This window comes from Oncorhynchus nerka, linkage group LG12 (genome assembly GCF_034236695.1).
Source record: "Oncorhynchus nerka isolate Pitt River linkage group LG12, Oner_Uvic_2.0, whole genome shotgun sequence".
Lineage (NCBI taxonomy): Eukaryota > Metazoa > Chordata > Actinopteri > Salmoniformes > Salmonidae > Oncorhynchus > Oncorhynchus nerka.
The window spans coordinates 2,008,635-2,029,122 of NC_088407.1; the positions used below are offsets into that span (position 1 = coordinate 2,008,635).

Below are 20,488 nucleotides of genomic sequence, written 5' to 3' on the forward strand. Positions count from 1 at the left end.
CCCTGTATATAGCCTCCACATTGACTCTGTACTGGTACCCCTGTATATAGCCTCCACATTCACTCTGTACCGGTACCCCCTGTATATAGCCTCCACATTCACTCTGTACCGGTACCCCCTGTATATAGCCTCCACATTGACTCTGTACCGGTACCCCCTGTATATAGCCTCCACATTGACTCTGTACTGGTACCCCCTGTATATAGCCTCCACATTCACTCTGTACCGGTACCCCTGTATATAGCCTCCACATTCACTCTGTACCGGTACCCCTGTATATAGCCTCCACATTCACTCTGTACCGGTACCCCCTGTATATAGCCTCCACATTCACTCTGTACTCTGTATATAGCCTCCACATTGACTCTGTACCCCCCCTGTATATAGCCTCCACATTGACTCTGTACCGGTACCCCTGTATATAGCCTCCACATTGACTCTGTACCGGTACCCCCTGTATATAGCCTCCACATTGACTCTGTACCGGTACCCCCTGTATATAGCCTCCACATTGACTCTGTACTGGTATTCCCTGTATATAGCCTCCACATTCACTCTGTACCGGTACCCCCTGTATATAGCCTCCACATTGACTCTGTACCGGTACCCCCTGTATATAGCCTCCACATTGACTCTGTACCGGTACCCCCTGTATATAGCCTCCACATTGACTCTGTACCGGTACCCCCTGTATATAGCCTCCACATTGACTCTGTACCAGTACCCCCTGTATATAGCCTCCACATTGACTCTGTACCAGTACCCCCTGTATATAGCCTCCACATTGACTCTGTACCGGTACCCCATGTATATAGCCTCCACATTGACTCTGTACCAGTACCCCTGTATATAGCCTCCACATTGACTCTGTACCGGTACCCCCATGTATATAGCCTCCACATTCACTCTGTACCGGTACCCCCATGTATATAGCCTCCACATTGACTCTGTACCGGTACCCCTGTATATAGCCTCCACATTGACTCTGTACCGTACCCCTGTATATAGCCTCCACATTGACTCTGTACCGGTACCCCTGTATATAGCCTCCACATTGACTCTGTACCGGTACCCCTGTATATAGCCTCCACATTGACTCTGTACCGGTACCCCTGTATATAGCCTCCACATTGACTCTGTACCGGTACCCCCCTGTATATAGCCTCCACATTCACTCTGTACCGGTACCCCTGTATATAGCCTCCACATTGACTCTGTACCGTACCCCCTGTATATAGCCTCCACATTGACTCTGTACCGGTACCCCATGTATATAGCCTCCACATTCACTCTGTACCGGTACCCCCATGTATATAGCCTCCACATTCACTCTGTACCGGTACCCCCATGTATATAGCCTCCACATTCACTCTGTACCGGTACCCCTGTATATAGCCTCCACATTCACTCTGTGACCCCTGTATATAGCCTCCACATTCACTCTGTACCCCTGTATATAGCCTCCACATTCACTCTGTACCGGTACCCCTGTATATAGCCTCCACATTGACTCTGTACCGGTACCCCCTGTATATAGCCTCCACATTGACTCTGTACCAGTACCCCCTGTATATAGCCTCCACATTGACTCTGTACCAGTACCCCCTGTATATAGCCTCCACATTGACTCTGTACCGGTACCCCATGTATATAGCCTCCACATTGACTCTGTACCAGTACCCCCTGTATATAGCCTCCACAGTGACTCTGTACCGGTACCCCATGTATAGAGCCTCCACATTGACTCTATACCGGTACCCCCTGTATATAGCCTCCACATTGACTCTGTACCGGTACCCCCTGTATATAGCCTCCACATTGACTCTGTACCAGTACCCCCTGTATATAGCCTCCACATTGACTCTGTACCGGTACCCCCTGTATATAGCCTCCACATTGACTCTGTACCAGTACCCCTGTATATAGCCTCCACATTGACTCTGTACCGGTACCCCCTGTATATAGCCTCCACATTGACTCTGTACCGGTACCCCATGTATATAGCCTCCACATTGACTCTGTACCGGTACCCCCTGTATATAGCCTCCACATTGACTCTGTACCGGTACCCCCTGTATATAGCCTCCACATTGACTCTGTACCGGTACCCCCATGTATAGAGCCTCGCTATTTTTATTTTACTGCTGATCTTTAATTATTTGTTACTTTTATTTCTTATTTTCTACTTAACACATTTTTCTTACAACTAAATTGTTGGTTAAGGGCTTCATTTCAGCATTTCACTGTAATGTCTAAACATGTAGTATTCGGCGCATTTGACAAATACTATTTGATTTGTTACACATGAAAACATGTTGTGATCCTGGTGTGACATTATTGAAGCTGTGCTGACACCTAGTGGACATCAAGAGAAACAACACCACACACACTATCACCTTAACACAGATGGGAGGCTTAACATAAGTTGCTATTTTTTATTAGACTCTAATATATATATAAACAGACGTTCAAAAGTCGGAATGTAAAACAAAACGACTGGAAAGTTATTCAAGAGCAGCTGTAGTGAATCAAGCATCTTGGGGTTACCTGAAATAGGTCAAAGTATATAAGCACGGAAAATCGACCCTGCCGCAGGAGCAGTTGATAGCGCACCGGACCTCGGGCTAGAAGGTCGAGGGTTCGAGACCTGCTCCCTGCCTGTTTCATTACATTGGTGTCGGAAGTCATCGGACCTTGCATCGACGATAGTGCGTGGGCTTGGCCGGTGAGCGCGTTCCTGTAAGATGTGGACCCGCAAGCTAGCGCGAGGACGCGCTATTTGAAAGGAGGGAGTAGTGTAAGGACCCTGTGTTTATAAGCGCAGAATAGGACCCTGTCGCACTAGCAAGCTTTTGCGGCACAGTCGATAGCGCGCCGTTGAGGGTTCAAGACCCTGCCTGTTTCATTACAGTATCATCGGTAACAATTGTGTACAAGCCACCGAGCTAATAAAATACTGGGGCTTGCGGTCATTAGTCATTTCAACCACAGCGATTCCCTAATTGAGGCGCAACAGAGTTCACCGGAAATAATTACTAAACCAACGAACAGAGAGACATTTGTCCGAATAAACGTGGTGAAGGAAGAAATAGAGATATTTACATTCCTCAAATTATACCCACCCCTCAACATGATGCTGGAGAGATATTTACGTTCCTCAAATTATACCCACCCCTCAACATGATGCTGGAGGGATATTTACGTTCCTCAAATTATACCCACCCCTCAACATGATGCTGGAGAGATATTTGCGTACAACACTGTTCTTGCAGAAGGAATTGTCTGGCAGCAGGAACACACAATTCATGTGTACGGATGTGATCTGCACATTCTGGCCACACCTGACCAAAGTTGCCCTTCATTGTCCAGAGCTCACCACTATTCTAGACATGAAGCCACTGCTTTCCGTCATGCAAAGGCACATCGTTTGAAATGCGAGGTAAGTTTTTCTTTATTAAACTGTTCAAAGAGAATTTCCAGCTTCAGTCCTTTACACGGCTTCCCATTTAGATGTTTGTTATTCACAGAACTACAATATTAAATCTGTTTTTAAATGTAAATTAAGATTAAGGGGAGGACGGAATCAGGAAGGAGCCGGCACAACTCTGGGGGAGGAAGTGGAACAAGGGAACAGCTTCCTGTCGAGGGCTGCAATCTGTTCTAAGCAAATGTCCAAAGGAGGAAAACGATTTGTTTGTTCTATTCAGCTGTTAATACTAATCTGGAATAAGGAGTTCTATTCAGCTTTGTTAATACTTATCTGGAATAAGGAGTTCTATTCAGCTATGTTAATACTTATCTGGAATAAGGAGTTCTATTCAGCTATGTTAGTACTTATCTGGAATAAGGAGTTCTATTCAGCTATGTTAATACTTAGCTGAATAGAACTCCTTATTCCAGATAAGTATTAACATAGCTGAATAGAACTCCTTATTCCAGATATGTTAATACTTATCTGGAATAAGGAGTTCTATTCAGCTATGTTAATACTTATCTGGAATAAGGAGTTCTATTCAGCTGTTACTACTTATCTGGAATAAGGAGTTCTATTTGGCTGTTCTAACAGACATGCTAACCATCGTGGACTGGCACGTTGACGTAGTGGAGAGGCTTGCGTACTCCAATGACCCTGAGCTCTAACCCTTAGAGGGTGTACTCCAATGACCCTTAGAGGGTGTACTCCAATGACCCTTAGAGGGTGTACTCCAATGACCCTTAGAGGGCGTACTCCAATGACCCTTAGAGGGCGTACTCCAATGACCCTTAGAGGGTGTACTCCAATGACCCTGAGCTCTAACCCTTAGACGGTGTACTCCAATGACCCTTAGAAGGCGTACTCCAATGACCCTTAGAGGGTGTACTCCAATAACCCTGAGCTCTAACCCTTAGAGGGCGTACTCCAATAACCCTTAGATGGTTATTCCACCGGCAGGTGAAATCAAGCCAGACAGGTTGAAGGGTAGGAGGCAGACAAAACATTCCCTGGTTCTCCGGGTTGGAGAAAAACAAAACAAAACCATCAGCAGATGAGATCCTCTGTCAAACTGGTATACAGCAAAGCTATGGGCCAAGACACCTCCCTCCTAGAAAATAACTTCACAGGTGACCTCCTGGAAGAGGACCTAGATGACATCTATGAGCTGCACGGCCTCGGGAGCTGAGTGGCCTTGGGAGCTGCACGGCCTCGGGAGCTGAGTGGCCTTGGGAGCTGCACGGCCTTGGGAGCTGAGTGGCCTCGGGAGCTGAGTGGCCTTGGGAGCTGAGTGGCCTCGGGAACTGCACGGCCTCGGGAGCTGCGTGGCCTCGGGAGCTGCACGGCCTCGGGAGCTGCACGGACAAAGTAAGTAGTATGTTTGTGTGTCACAATAACTATGTTTCTGTTTTGTTATCTGTGTTTGTTCAGTTGCTCAAACACAGACCGCACTGCCATTAAAGTTACAAATACACATTGCATTCTTCTGAATTTACAGCTGACCTACTCAAAGAAAATAGCCTTTGACCGGGTGATGCTCCTGAGACGGCTGAAGGAGGAAGAGGTAATTGTCCTAAAGGAAGTCCAGCAGCACTGGGAAAGCCTAAAGAGGGAATCGGAGAATGTGCAAGACCTTGCTTCACATGTGGCACCTGACCTAAGCAGGCAAAGTTTGGGTGGGTGCAGTTTGCATTGGGTGGAAAGTGATTCCATTTGTTTTGTAGATGTGCTTCATCTGCCTTCCTAAGGAAAAATAGTTTGAACATTTTATGGAAAATAAAGGTTTATGTTTCTTCCTTGTTGACAATGTGATCATGTGGTACAGATTGGAGAAGGGCGATCGTCTGTTACTGCTTTTACCGGTCACATGACCAGGTCACATGACCAGGTCCGATCCCTTTAAATGGCCAATCTGCAGTTGATACATCCACTTATGGATGCTTGAAGAACATCATTTATAAATGCCTCATGAATATAGTTCAACTGCCCCATCAGATCCCAAAATAGATGTTTTTGTTCTACTCCAATGTTTGTAAACAGAGTCATTGTAAACATACACTAGCATGTGTCCAACTCATTCCACGGTGAGCAGAGTGTCTGCGGGTTTCACTCCTCCCATGGAGCTACATCAGTACATTAGTCATGGGATTTTAAGTTAAGGTGACCAGATTTCTGAAATTAAAACCGGGGACATTTACAGGTCGGAGGTCAATATATCATTAAAATATCCAATGTTATTATCTATTATATATAATATCAATACATCATTAAAATATCCAATGTTATTATCTATTATATATAATATCAATATATCATTAAATATCCAATGTAATTATCTATGAAATAAAGGGGGATAATTCCGGTTTCATGTATTTAGTCTAACAGGACAGAGAAAACAACTATACTACAGAAACACTACAGACAAGACAGAACTGATCTGAACAGCCAATCAGTGGTCCTGCTAGTCTGGGTAGAACTGATCTGAACAGCCAATCAGTGGTCCTGCTAGTCTGGGTAGAACTGATCTGAACAGCCAATCAGTGGTCCTGCTAGTCTGGGTAGAACTGATCTGAACAGCCAATCAGTGGTCCTGCTAGTCTGGGTAGAACTGATCTGAACAGCCAATCAGTGGTCCTGCTAGTCTGGGTAGAACTGATCTGAACAGCCAATCAGTGGTCCTGCTAGTCTGGGTAGAACTGATCTGAACAGCCAATCAGTGGTCCTGCTAGTCTGGGTAGAATAAGAGCAGAAGAGAACATGTGACCTTTAAAAAACAGACAATAGTCTATGTGAAATACTTAACAACATAATGAAGAAATAAGACTGATGAGATTATGTAGTTACCACTTATTCCAACCTAATCTGTATATTTCTCAGAAGAATGTATCTTCTTCAGGATTGCTCTGTTTTTGGCCAGCTTCTCCATGAACTCCTGGCAGGGGAGGTTGGAGTTTGTCTTCACAATAAGCATGGCCTTGATGGCAGGAACAGTGAACCTATTTCTTGCTGCTGTCCATATATCATTCATTTGGGAGAACAATCTCTCGACTGGTGTATTACTTCCAGGTAAGCACATGACAACAGACGCTAATCTAGCCAGGTTAGTGTGTGGGATGTGGTTCTCTTTGAAGTGGGTAACTCCATCTCTGACTAAGCGGTGTCTCCAATGTTTTCCATTCTTCAAGCGATCCCCCCCTTTAGGAACTCTTGCAGGCCAGTAACCTCGTCAAACAATGCATCCTCATTGATGGTCACATGGGGGCATTTTTCCTGCAGTGTGGCTGCTGCCTTCTGGATCTCTTCACCCTGAGGTTGCCTTTTTAAAAGGAGACAAAGTACATCTTTTAGATGATCTGTGTGCTTTCCCAATGCCTGCAAGTAGTTCAGACGTGAAGAACGATTGGGAGGTTTTGAGAAAGCTCTCTACACATTGCACCATTTCCCTCTACCTCTCTCAGAAGTCCAACAAAGACAGCAACAGCCGTAGTGAAGAATGATTCAAAGAAGGTATGTATATAATTGTTCCTCCTGTCTGCTCTTCTTCACTCTCCTTGTGTCACTCTTCTTACTCTCAACTTTTTCTCCTCCAATCATCTTCCTGATCTTTCTTCCTTTCCTTCTCTTCACCTTTCCACCTCACTCTACCACACTCTCCTCGCTTCACTCTTTTTACTCCCTTCATTTTTCCTTCTCCAATCTTTATTAATAAATAGTACACTATTAGATAAAATACTTTGGTTAACAGATTCCCATTGCTTGCCTCATTTTGTATTTTATCTCAAAAACATTGTTTGTAATAACACATTGGCAGGCTCTGTTTTTTAACCTCGTTACCATGACAGCAGCTGGCTAACCGAGCTAGATAACTTAGTCGACATAGCTAATGTCAGCTAGCATAACCTATTTAAAACCATATAACGCAGACCATTTAACTATAAAATAAGTTGTGAAAGAACATCATTAGCTAGTATCTCAAACGAGTGTAACTTACCTGGCTTGAAAAGCCGTTTGTGGTGATGTTATGGATTCACTTGACACTTCCGGCCGAGTTTTCCACAGCAGTTTCCTCTAAAACTGGCGCGAGCAAGTAGTTAGTAGAAGAAGAAGAGTGAATGAAGCTGCTGTCGCGAGCGGCCCCTCTGCTGGACAAAACAAGCACAACAAGATTGAGACGTCAACCGGTTGACTCTGATGCCCGGTCTTTCTTACCACGTAAAATAATAGTTCACTTTGCAGTATGTTTTTAACGCACAATTAAAAACGGGGAATCTCCAGCCGGGGACAGGCCACGGAAAACTGGGACGTCTGGTCACCCTATTTTAAGTCAACGATTCCTTATGTATGAATGAGATGTACAAAAGCTGAACTAGTACTGAGTACTTTGACCCGTTACTTCTAGACTCTCAAGTAGTTTTCGAGAGGGCTACTTTACTTGTACAATAACTGACTCCCATCAGCTGCAGATGAAACCGGTTAGTTGAAAAATGTTGCCTAGAATCTACAGGCACTCGCAATGAATCATCAAAAGTCTGGACACAGAATGATTGTGATTATTGTATTTGATTATTCTGACCCAATTATGACCCATGACATCTTCTGGGAAAGAATAATGAATAGCCTTGTGTGTAAAGCTACAAACGTGGAAATGTTCCTATTGAAATGGGGGTTGTCCCATCCTGAACAGGCCGGATGCAAGTGACCAACTCTTATCGATACTATTAGCAACACCGTATTATTACTAAAATTAGATGAAGTAAATGAAAGTTATGCAGACAGGTCTGACATAGTGGGAGAACTGTGAACATGCACGTATATATATCTGTGTTGTTCGGACACGTCTTCGGTTTGGTGGTTTGTTTTGGTTTTGTGCGTCGCAATGCCCGTGACGTAATAAACTACGTTTCTGAATTTTCTGATTATATTTTTAAACTATTCATAAATTATCCTTATGCAATGTTACTTTCATTTGAATGTCGTAAACATTGTCGGATTCTGTTAAATAATTGATGTAACAGATACAATCTTGTTACAGAAACCGGAAAAGTTGTGAACTACAAATGTGACGCCATTTTGTAGTTTTCTTTTACTAACCCTCACCGTTTAAAAAAAATCAATATCTTCGCTATTATCATTCTAATTGATGTGTAGAATGATGTGTAGATTCATTAGGACATACATAACGCTGTACTGCATCAGCACATGCCAAATCAATGTCTGAAGCAGTGCAGTTTTTGAAAGGTGTTTTTCGTCGTAACTATTTAAATTTGACATGTGTTCTTTTGATTTAATAAGGACCCCTTACTAAACCTTCATGTCAAATAACGTTCGGATATGTTAATCTATTCTTGATTTTTTTTTATCATCAACGTTTGGGGGAAAAGCCAACTGTTGGTGTTGCTACTGAGCACCCCTTGGCCACCAGGGGGATTGCAGAGTTATGTTTAATTAAATTAAATAAAATAATAATAAATAATAACAAATAATTAAAACCTTCACGTTCGGATATGTTAATCTATTCTTTGATGATTCTTCTCATTATTCACTAAGTACTAAAGTTGATCAGCCCCACTGCTTATATCTAATATATCAACATGGTACTATGTGCTGTAATTTATAACCGTTTCACCAGATATGGATGAAAATACCCTCAAATTAAAGCCGTCAGTCTGACCTTTAACCTCAAAGTCATTGGATCATTTAAAGCTTTAACCTTTAACCTCATTGTCATTGTATTATTTCAAATACAAAGTTCTGGAGTACAGATCCAAATCAACCTCAAAATGTGTCACTGTTGCAATACTTTTGTAGCTCACTTTATATGAAGAATATCTAAATGCATATTCTCATGAACCTGATTGAGATCTAATGGTTGGCATGGTGACGCTCCATGAATGTCTCAGTGGTAAATCAGGGTGAATTTGACCAACCATTTATGATTGACAGGGATACCTGTGAAGGGAGAGGACATTAGCGCATAAAGTAGGTTAAACTGGAGAAACACGGTCCTCGGCCTTGATCCAGTCATCCTCCCATTTCTTGCCACTGTAAGACAAGAAAGAAAACAAAATGAATGTCATGTTTTTAAGCAGAAATAGAAAATAAATCATTCAATATGTAATCGTGAGCAAGGGTTGCACCTATTCCTTTCAGAGGGTTTTATGATTTTGGGTTAAACCTAATCTGACGTTGGTCAAGCACCTTCTTCTCCTCTCAAATATAATATTTCAACTACATAAAGTACCTTGGAAAAGTATTAATACTCTTGGATTTAGCCACATTTTATTGTGTTACAACGGTTGATTGAAATTGATTTAATATATATTTTTCTGTCAACAAGCAACTCAAAATGTTGTACTCTAATGTCAAAGTGGAAGAACATTTAGTTTTAAAAAAAAGGCATGTCTAAATTAGTTCACAAGTTAAATGTGGCTTAACAAATCACATAATATGTTATATGACTCAATAGGGGTTGACATTATTTTTGAATAACTACCCATACCTCTGTAGCCCATACATAGAACATCTGGAAGGTCCCTCAGTCAGGTATTGAATTTCAAGCAACAAAGACCAGGGAGCTTTTGGAAAGCCTCATAAAGAAGGGCAGTGATTGGTAGATGCGTCACAATAACCAATCAGACATTGAAGGGCAGTGATTGGTAGATGGGTCACAATAACCAATCAGACATTGCATATCTCTTTCAGCATCATGGTCAAGTTAATAATTATGGTGTGGATGATGTATTAAACCACCCAGACACATCAAAGATAGTCGTCCTTCTGAGCTGCAGGACATGAATGCAACTGCTCAGGGGTGTTACCATGAGGCCATTACAGGCTGTCATGGTAGAAACACTGAGGATGGATCAACATCATTGTAGTAACGCCACAATAATGACTGAAACTACAGTGAAAAGGTGAATACAAATATACAGAAGAGAAAACATCTAATCATGCATCTTGTATGCAACAAGGCACTGGAGTTAGTACTGAAAACACTGCAAAGGAAAATACTTTCTGGCCTAAATGCAAAGCCTGTTTCCCACCAGACACTGGGAGAGGAATCCACCTTTCAGCAGGACAATAACCTACAACACCATGACACATCCACACTGGGAGAGGAATCCACCTTTCAGCAGGACAATAACCCACAACACAATGACACATCCACACTGGGAGAGGAATCCACCTTTCAGCAGGACAATAACCCACAACACAATGACACATCCACACTGGGAGAGGAATCCACCTTTCAGCAGGACAATAAACCACAACACAATGACACATCCACACTGGGAGAGGAATCCACCTTTCAGCAGGACAATAACCGACAACACCATGACACATCCACACTGGGAGAGGAATCCACCTTTCAGCAGGACAATAACCTACAACACCATGACACATCCACACTGGGAGAGGAATCCACCTTTCAGCAGGACAATAACACACAACACCATGACACATCCACACTGGAGCTGCTTACCAAGAAGACAGTGAATGTTCCTGAGTTGACAAGTTCAAGTTTGGACTTAAATCTGATTGGAAATCTATTGCAAGACTTTTAAATTGTTGTCTTGACATGATCCCCAACATATTGACAGAGCTTGAAGAATTATAAAAATAATAATGGGCCAATTTTTCTAATGACTCTTAAAGACTTACCCAAGAAGACTCACAGCTGTAATGACTCTTAAAGACTTACCCAAGAAGACTCACAGTTGTAATGACTCTAAAAGACTCACCCAAGAAGACTCACAGTTGTAATGACTCTTAGAGACTCACCCAAGAAGACTCACAGCTTTAATGACTCTAAAAGACTCACAGCTGTAATGCCTCTTAGAGACTTACCCAAGAAGACTCACAGCTGTAATGCCTCTTAGAGACTTACCCAAGAAGACTCACAGCTGTAATGACTCTTAGAGACTTACCCAAGAAGACTCACAGCTGTAATGACTCTTAGAGACTTACCCAAGAAGACTCACAGCTGTAATGACTCTAAAAGACTTACCCAAGAAGACTCACAGTTGTAATGACTCTAAAAGACTCACCCAAGAAGACTCACAGTTGTAATGACTCTTAGAGACTCACCCAAGAAGACTCACAGCTGTAATGACTCTAAAAGACTCACCAAAGAAGACTCACAGCTGTAATGACTCTTAGAGACTCACCCAAGAAGACTCACAGTTGTAATGACTCTTAGAGACTTACCCAAGAAGACTCACAGCTTTAATGACTCTAAAAGACTTACCCAAGAAGACTCACAGCTTTAATGACTCTAAAAGACTCACAGCTGTAATGCCTCTTAGAGACTTACCCAAGAAGACTCACAGCTGTAATGACTCTTAGAGACTTACCCAAGAAGACTCACAGCTGTAATGACTCTTAGAGACTTACCCAAGAAGACTCACAGCTGTAATGACTCTTAGAGACTTACCCAAGAAGACTCACAGCTGTAATGACTCTTAGAGACTTACCCAAGAAGACTTACAGCTGTAATGACTCTAAAATACTTACCCAAGAAGACTCACAGTTGTAATGACTCTAAAAGACTCACCCAAGAAGACTCACAGTTGTAATGACTCTTAGAGACTCACCCAAGAAGACTCACAGCTGTAATGACTCTAAAAGACTCACCAAAGAAGACTCACAGCTGTAATGACTCTTAGAGACTCACCCAAGAAGACTCACAGCTTTAATGACTCTTAGAGACTTACCCAAGAAGACTCACAGCTGTAATCACTCTAAAAGACTCACAGCTGTCATGACTCTAAAAGACTCACAGCTGTAATCACTATCAAAGGCGTTTCCAAGGGGTCTGACTACTTTTGCAAGGCACTGTAACGTCCAACACCAAGGTACAGCCAAAACCATATGTAATTGGAGAGGGAAGATAAAATGTAAAATTTGGATCTATACTCTAAATAAAAGGTTTAATTTACTATAACTTTAATACACTTTAAGTGAATTTGTCCAAATCCTTATGGCTTCTTCAAATTGGGGAGACTATATATATAAAGTGATTTCCTTTCTAAATTGTGAAAAGGTGACCTGTACTATCGCCTCATATGAAACATTTGATCTCAAATCCAAAATTCTGGAGTTTAGAGTCAAATTGTACATTTTAGCTTCACTGTCCAAATACATATGGTGCTGAGTGTTGAGTGTTCAGTATATCCTCAATACATATGGTGCTGAGTGTTGAGTGTTCAGTATATCCTCAATACATATGGTGCTGAGTGTTCAGTGTTCAGTATATCCTCAATACATATGGTATTGAGTGTTGAGTGTTCAGTATATCCTCAATACATATGGTGTTCAGTGTTCAGTATATCCTCAATACATATGGTGTTCAGTGTTCAGTATATCCTCAATACATATGGTGCTGAGTGTTCAGTGTTCAGTATATCCTCAATACATATGGTGTTCAGTGTTCAGTATATCCTCAATACATATGGTGTTGAGTGTTCAGTATATCCTCAATACATATGGTGTTGAGTGTTCAGTATATCCTCAATACATATGGTGTTGAGTGTTCAGTATATCCTCAATACATATGGTGTTCAGTGTTCAGTATATCCTCAATACATATGGTGTTCAGTGTTCAGTATATCCTCAATACATATGGTGTTGAGTGTTCAGTATATCCTCAATACATATGGTGATGAGTGTTCAGTGTTCAGTATATCCTCAATACATATGGTGTTGAGTGTTCAGTGTTCAGTATATCCTCAATACATATGGTGCTGAGTGTTCAGTGTTCAGTATATCCTCAATACATATGGTGCTGAGTGTTCAGTGTTCAGTATATCCTCAATACATATGGTGCTGAGTGTTCAGTGTTCAGTATATCCTCAATACATATGGTGCTGAGTGTTCAGTGTTCAGTATATCCTCAATACATATGGTGCTGAGTGTTCAGTGTTCAGTATATCCTCAATACATATGGTGCTGAGTGTTCAGTATATCCTCAATACATATGGTGTTGAGTGTTGAGTGTTCAGTATATCCTCAATACATATGGTGCTGAGTGTTCAGTGTTCAGTATATCCTCAATACATATGGTGCTGAGTGTTCAGTGTTCAGTATATCCTCAATACATATGGTGATGAATGTTCAGTATATCCTCAATACATATTGTGTTGAGTGTTCAGTATATCCTCAATACATATGGTGCTGAGTGTTCAGTGTTCAGTATATCCTCAATACATATGGTGCTGAGTGTTCAGTGTTCAGTATATCCTCAATACATATGGTGCTGAGTGTTCAGTATATCCTCAATACATATGGTGTTGAGTGTTCAGTGTTCAGTATATCCTCAATACATATGGTGTTGAGTGTTCAGTGTTCAGTATATCCTCAATACATATGGTGATGAGTGTTCAGTATATCCTCAATACATATGGTGTTGAGTGTTCAGTGTTCAGTATATCCTCAATACATATGGTGTTGAGTGTTCAGTGTTCAGTATATCCTCAATACATATGGTGATGAGTGTTCAGTATATCCTCAATACATATGGTGCTGAGTGTTCAGTGTTCAGTATATCCTCAATACATATTGTGTTGAGTGTTCAGTATATCCTCAATACATATGGTGTTCAGTGTTCAGTATATCCTCAATACATATTGTGTTCAGTGTTCAGTATATCCTCAATACATATGGTGCTGAGTGTTGAGTGTTCAGTATATCCTCAATACATATGGTGTTCAGTGTTCAGTATATCCTCAATACATATTGTGTTCAGTGTTCAGTATATCCTCAATACATATGGTGTTGAGTGTTCAGTGTTCAGTATATCCTCAATACATATGGTGTTCAGTGTTCAGTATATCATCAATACATATGGTGTTCAGTGTTCAGTATATCATCAATACATTCTAGATTAGTTTACGTAAACACACCATCCAGGCTTCCACCTCACTTTCTACTCCTTTATTATGCTACAAATACAAATGTGTGTTTTATCTCAAAGCTGCCCTCTGCTGAAATCGCTCCACTACGTCATGGTAGCTAATATCAGCTTGCTCAGAAGGGTCATCCCCCGAAGAAAACTAAGTACGCGGCTGCATTAACCACGCCCTGATACCCAAAGGACAGGTACAACAATAGAAGGAGTGTCCTGAAAGCCTTCAGTTCTTCATTTCATCATATACCATGGATATTCATACAACATACCAGGACTCCGATACATCACGGGGGCCAGACCCTAAGGACTCTATGCCTCGCAGCCCAACATTCTACTCCCCCCAGACAAGACCCGCGACACCCCCTACATGTACACAGCCTGAGGACGTGTTTGATGGGGTGGTCAGTACTATTTTTGTGGACACCATCAAGGCCTCTGTAGCCTCACTTTTAGACGTGGTGATTGGAGAATATATACGAGAAAAATGCATTGGTTGTGAGATCATTCACCCCAGCCAGCGCCGTCATCCGTGTTTATACCCCCAAGATACTACTTCTTCAACCATTTTGAGGCGCTGGTGAAAATACTTTGGTCCTGCAGGTTTATACCTTCGCTGGTCAGAGCCCTGGAGTCTATGGGCCTTGTGCCGTCTATTCCCAGGGTTTACGGGGTAACCAAGGCATTCCTACATGAACTGAAGGAGGCGATCTACATCCACGAGAAACTCAAAGAAATCAGGCAAGCACTGGTGGACAACAACAAATACCAGGAAGCTTTGGTGGCTGGTGACTTTCTGGCTCAATAAGCCCCAAGAGAACAATACATAGTTTTTTATTTGATGTGATGTATCTATATTTGTAAAGCAATGGGTAATATATGGTTACAATGTATATGCATTTACAATGTACACACAATGTATGTGCATTTACAATGTAATAAATGACCGGACCAAGGTGCAGCGTGGCAGGCGTACATTCTCTCTTTATTTGAAAACGGAACACCGGGGAAAAACAATGAACACAAACCGAACGTAAAGCTAGTCGTGCCTAAAGCAACAAAGACAAGATCCCACAAAACCCAAAAGGAAACTGACAACTTATATCTGATTCCCAATCAGAGACAACGATAGACAGCTGCCTCCGATTGGGAATCAAAACACACCAACATAGAAACGGGAAACCTAGAAGGCGTGACAGTATTACCTCCCCCCAAAGGTGAGGACTCTGGCTGCAAAACCTGACTCTATAGGGGAGGGTCAGGGTGGGCATCTATCCTCAGTGGTGGCTCCGATTCGGGACGTAGCCCCGCTCCGCACACTGATCCCTCCGCTTCCGTGGAACTGGACAGTGAATCGTTGCCAGAGGATCATCGCCGGAGGCTCTGGACTGCGGACTGTCGCCGCAGGCTGCATGCCATGGATCGTCGCTACAGGCTCCGGGCTCTGGATCGTCACTGGTGGCTCTGTGCCCTGGATTTTCACTGCAGGATCAGGGCCATGGATCATCACTGAAAGCTTCTTGCCATGGATCATCACTGGAGGCTTCGGGCCATGGACCATCACTGGAAGCTTCGTACGTGGAGCCGGAACAGGTCTCACCGGACTGAGGAGACGTACCGGCAGCCTGGTGCGGGGAGCTGCCACAACACGTCCTGGCTGGATACCCACTTTAGCTCGGTGAGTGTGGAGAGTTGGCACAGGACACACTGGGCTATGGCTGCGCACTGGAGGCATAGTGCGTAGAGCCAGTTCATTGTCCTCGGATGGGGCCACAGTGTCCTGTGTGAATCTAAGTGTGCGTTCTCTAATTCTCTCCTTCTCTCTTTCTTTGTCTCTCTCAGAGGACCTGAGCCCTAGGACCATGCCTCAGGTCTACCTGGCATGATGACTCCTTGCTGTCCCCAGTCCACCTGGCCGTGCTGCTGCTCCAGTTTCAACTGTTCTCCCTTATTATTATTCGACCATGCTGGTAATTTATGAACATCTGAACATCTTGGCCATGTTCTGTTATAATCTCCACCCGGCACAGCCAGAAGAGGACTGGCCACCCCTCATATCCTGGTGTCTCTCTAGGTTTCTTCCTAGGTTTTGGCCTTTCTAGGGAGTTTTTCATAGCCACCGTGCTTCTACACCTGCATTGCTTGCTGTTTGGGGTTTTAGGCTGGGTTTCTGTACAGCACTTTGAGATATCAGCTGATGTACGAAGGGCTATATAAATAAATTTGATTTGATTTGATCCCCGTAGCCCGGCAAGTGCGGGGAGCTGGAACAGGCCGCACTGGCTTTTCTGGCGAACCGGGACATCGTGCGTAGAGCTGGCGCAGGATAACCTGGGCCGAGGAGACGCACCAGAGGCCAGGAACGCTGAGCCGGCACAATCCATCCTGGCTGAATGCCCACTCTAGCACAGCCACTGCGAGGAGCTTGCACAGAGCGCACTGAAGGCAAGGATTCCTGCTCCTCCTGGCCACGCTGCTTGGTCCTTTGGTCCTTTGGTGGTAGTTCTGTAACACCTGTCGTGGGAAGGAGTAAAGGGCAGAGTGTTCATGATTTTATTTTATTATATTTTTTGTTATATTTTTTAGTAATATTATTTGACTGTGGCGCTATGCTATTCAGCGGTTGCTGACGAAAATTATCCCGCTAACGGGATGGGTAGCGCCAAGAAGTTAAGGCCGAAAATGGTAGTTGCACACCTGGGATCAAAACCTTCTACAGCAGCCATTATATATTAAGGGTTAAGACACACTGGGCTTGTAACATCAGTCAGTAACCAAAGGGTAAGGAGAAAAGGTAAAAGCTTGTCTCTTGTCAGAATCTTTTAGATGGAACCCCTTTTTATACCTCCCTATCTTTTTGTAGGAGTTCAACATTTCTAATTCACTATTCCGGTTGTTAATGAACTCGACTCGCGTGTGGTTGATTCCAAGTTTATACGCGGGGCATTTTCATCGTTTTGAGTCACACCTTTGGCTTTCAACACCACGTGATTGTCTTTAGTCCTAAACGCATAGCTCTATGATATGGTCGCCATCTTCGAGTTCACTTGTTAAAACACCCAGATAGTTGCTAAGAGGGGGGTTCCAATCACCTGGTTTGACCACAGAGCACTGCAGCTGCTCCATGAAGGTGTACAGATCAAGTCGACCACAGGCCGTGGTGACTGCTGCAAGAAAATAGTTTACATTACCCGTGTGTAGAACCACCTTCTTGTTACGTCTAGTTTACATTACCCTTAGGTAGAACCACCACCTTGTTAGGTCTAGTTTACATTACCCGTGGGTAGAACCACCTTCTTGTTAGGTCTAGTTTACATTACCCGTGGGTAGAACCACCTTCTTGTTAGGTCTAGTTTACATTACCCATAGGTAGAACCACCTTCTTGTTAGGTCTAGTTTACATTACCCGTAGGTAGAACCACCGTCTTGTTAGGTCTAGTTTACATTACCCGTGGGTAGAACCACCTTCTTGTTATGTCTAGTTTACATTACCCGTGGGTAGAACCACCTTCTTGTTACGTATAGTTTACATTACCCGTGGGTAGAACCACCTTCTTGTTACGTATAGTTTACATTACCTGTGCTGCCATCCTGTTAGAAGGTAACAGATTATTTTATTACAATGGTTAAATTGGATTTTCATTGTGTTCAATGGTGTTATTTGCCCCCTAGTGGCGCTTTCTGGTACTTAGAAAGACGACGCAAACAGGAAGTACAGAATTTGTTTTGCACGCATAGAAACAGCTACAAACAACGCTACGGTGCAGGTCTTTCAATGTAGTTATTTCTTGTCACGCTTCAGCCTTGGAAAAATATTTGTTTGTAAGTTCGATTCAAGCATTTAGCTAATGATGATAATCTTGTTATTGATAGAGTTGCTTACATATCAATGTTGGTTGCATTTACTCACAAATTGCAATGCCTTTAATGTATGTCGTTAGCTGTATTACTTTGCTCATGCGTCATGCAAACGAATTGTAAAATATACAATACTGTAGTTTTGTTACTGTTTCTAGTGTAATATGCTTTGTTATTCTACATAGATGGTTATACATTATTAGAGTAATGAAAGGAGCCAATTACCATATGGTTAACAATTAGCTATATGGTTTGGCATCATGCCAGATGCATGGTACCTTAGCGCGTGCTTTGTATTTATGCAACTTCAAATGTTTAATGTACAGCTACAGTATGTCGGTGTGAATTGAACACTAAAGTATATTCTTTTCTGTATTTTGCAGTTTCACAACATAAACGTTTTCAATATATTCATTCAAGAAAAGTCACGCCTTGGGAGTTTTATTGAAGACTTAGTTGTTAGCTATCTGTCTAGTTTTGCATGGGAACGCAACTCAAGGGCAGAATATTACCCGTGGGTAGAACCCACTTCTTGTACCGTCTCCATTGCACCAGGGCTATGTCTTGACTCAAGAACAAAAAATGTGAAATTTCATATTGGTCTGAAAAAACTAATTCCATAAATTCTTTGAGATCTTTAATGATCTACGTTGTTAGCATATTACTTCTCTGGGATAATTTACCCCAAAGGGAGTTAAGAAAGATTCCTTTTGGTTTTGTTAACCTCTATTCTGTCAGGGTGAAGGCGTGTGCCCTCTTTGTCATGAATGTATCTGTCTTTGCTCTCTTTTTTATGTTTATTTCACCTTTATTTAACCAGGTAGGCCAGTTGAGAACACCTTTATTTAACCAGGTGGCCAGTTGAGAACACCTTTATTTAACCAGGTGGCCAGTTGAGAACACCTTTATTTAACCAGGTGGCCAGTTGAGAACACCTTTATTTAACCAGGTGGCCAGTTGAGAACACCTTTATTTAACCAGGTAGGCCAGTTGAGAACACCTTTATTTAACCAGGTGGCTAGTTGAGAACACCTTTATTTAACCAGGTAGGCTAGTTGAGAACACCTTTATTTAACCAGGTGGCCAGTTGAGAACACCTTTATTTAACCAGGTGGCCAGTTGAGAACACCTTTATTTAACCAGGTGGCCAGTTGAGAACACCTTTATTTAACCAGGTGGCCAGTTGAGAACACCTTTATTTAACCAGGTGGCCAGTTGAGAACACCTTTATTTAACCAGGTGGCCAGTTGAGAACACCTTTATTTAACCAGGTGGCCAGTTGAGAACACCTTTATTTAACCAGGTAGGCCAGTTGAGAACACCTTTATTTAACCAGGTGGCTAGTTGAGAACACCTTTATTTAACCAGGTAGGCTAGTTGAGAACACCTTTATTTAACCAGGTGGCCAGTTGAGAACACCTTTATTTAACCAGGTGGCTAGTTGAGAACACCTTTATTTAACCAGGTGGCCAGTTGAGAACACCTTTATTTAACCAGGTGGCCAGTTGAGAACACCTTTATTTAACCAGGTGGCCAGTTGAGAACACTTTTATTTAACCAGGTAGGCTAGTTGAGAACACCTTTATTTAACCAGGTGGCCAGTTGAGAACACCTTTATTTAACCAGGTGGCCAGTTGAGAACACCTTTATTTAACCAGGTGGCCAGTTGAGAACACCTTTATTTAACCAGGTAGGCTAGTTGAGAACACCTTTATTTAACCAGGTGGCCAGTTGAGAACACCTTTATTTAACCAGGTGGCCAGTTGAGAACACCTTTATTTAACCAGGTGGCCAGTTGAGAACACCTTTATTTAACCAGGTGGCCAGTTGAGAACACTTTTATTTAACCAGTTGAGAACAAGTTCTCATTTACAGCTGCAACCTGGCCAAGATAAAGCAAAGCAGTGTGATAAAAACAACACAGAGTTACACATGGAATACACAAACATACAGTCAATAACACAATAGAAGATCTGTATACAGTGTGTGCAAATGAAGTAAGGAGGTAAGACCATAGGCCATAGTGGTGAAGTAATTACAATTTAGCAATTACCACTGGAGTGATAGATGAGCAGATGAGGATGTGCAAGTAGAAATACAAAAATAAATATTTACACGGGACAAAAACGTGCCAAAAACAACCACGTCTTGCTGCTACGCCATCTTGGATTGAAATAAAGAAATGAGGCCCTAATCTATGGATTTCACAGGATTGGGAATACAGATATGCATCTGTTGGTCACAGACACCTTAAA

General features: G+C 42.4%; 2 long non-coding RNA genes across 2 annotated transcripts; one reads left to right on the top strand and one right to left on the bottom strand.

Moving 5' to 3' along the window:
• Positions 1-2,421: 2,421 nt before the first annotated feature.
• On the bottom strand, positions 2,422-7,570 carry LOC135574218 (uncharacterized). The gene is made up of 3 exons (XR_010465242.1): positions 7,464-7,570; positions 6,317-6,788; positions 2,422-4,827 (listed from the first exon to the last, which is right to left on the bottom strand). It is a non-coding gene; the product is annotated as an uncharacterized LOC135574218 (long non-coding RNA).
• LOC115126982 (uncharacterized) lies at positions 4,751-5,265 on the top strand. The gene is made up of 2 exons (XR_003863280.2): positions 4,751-4,840; positions 4,971-5,265. It is a non-coding gene; the product is annotated as an uncharacterized LOC115126982 (long non-coding RNA).
• Positions 7,571-20,488: the final 12,918 nt, after the last annotated feature.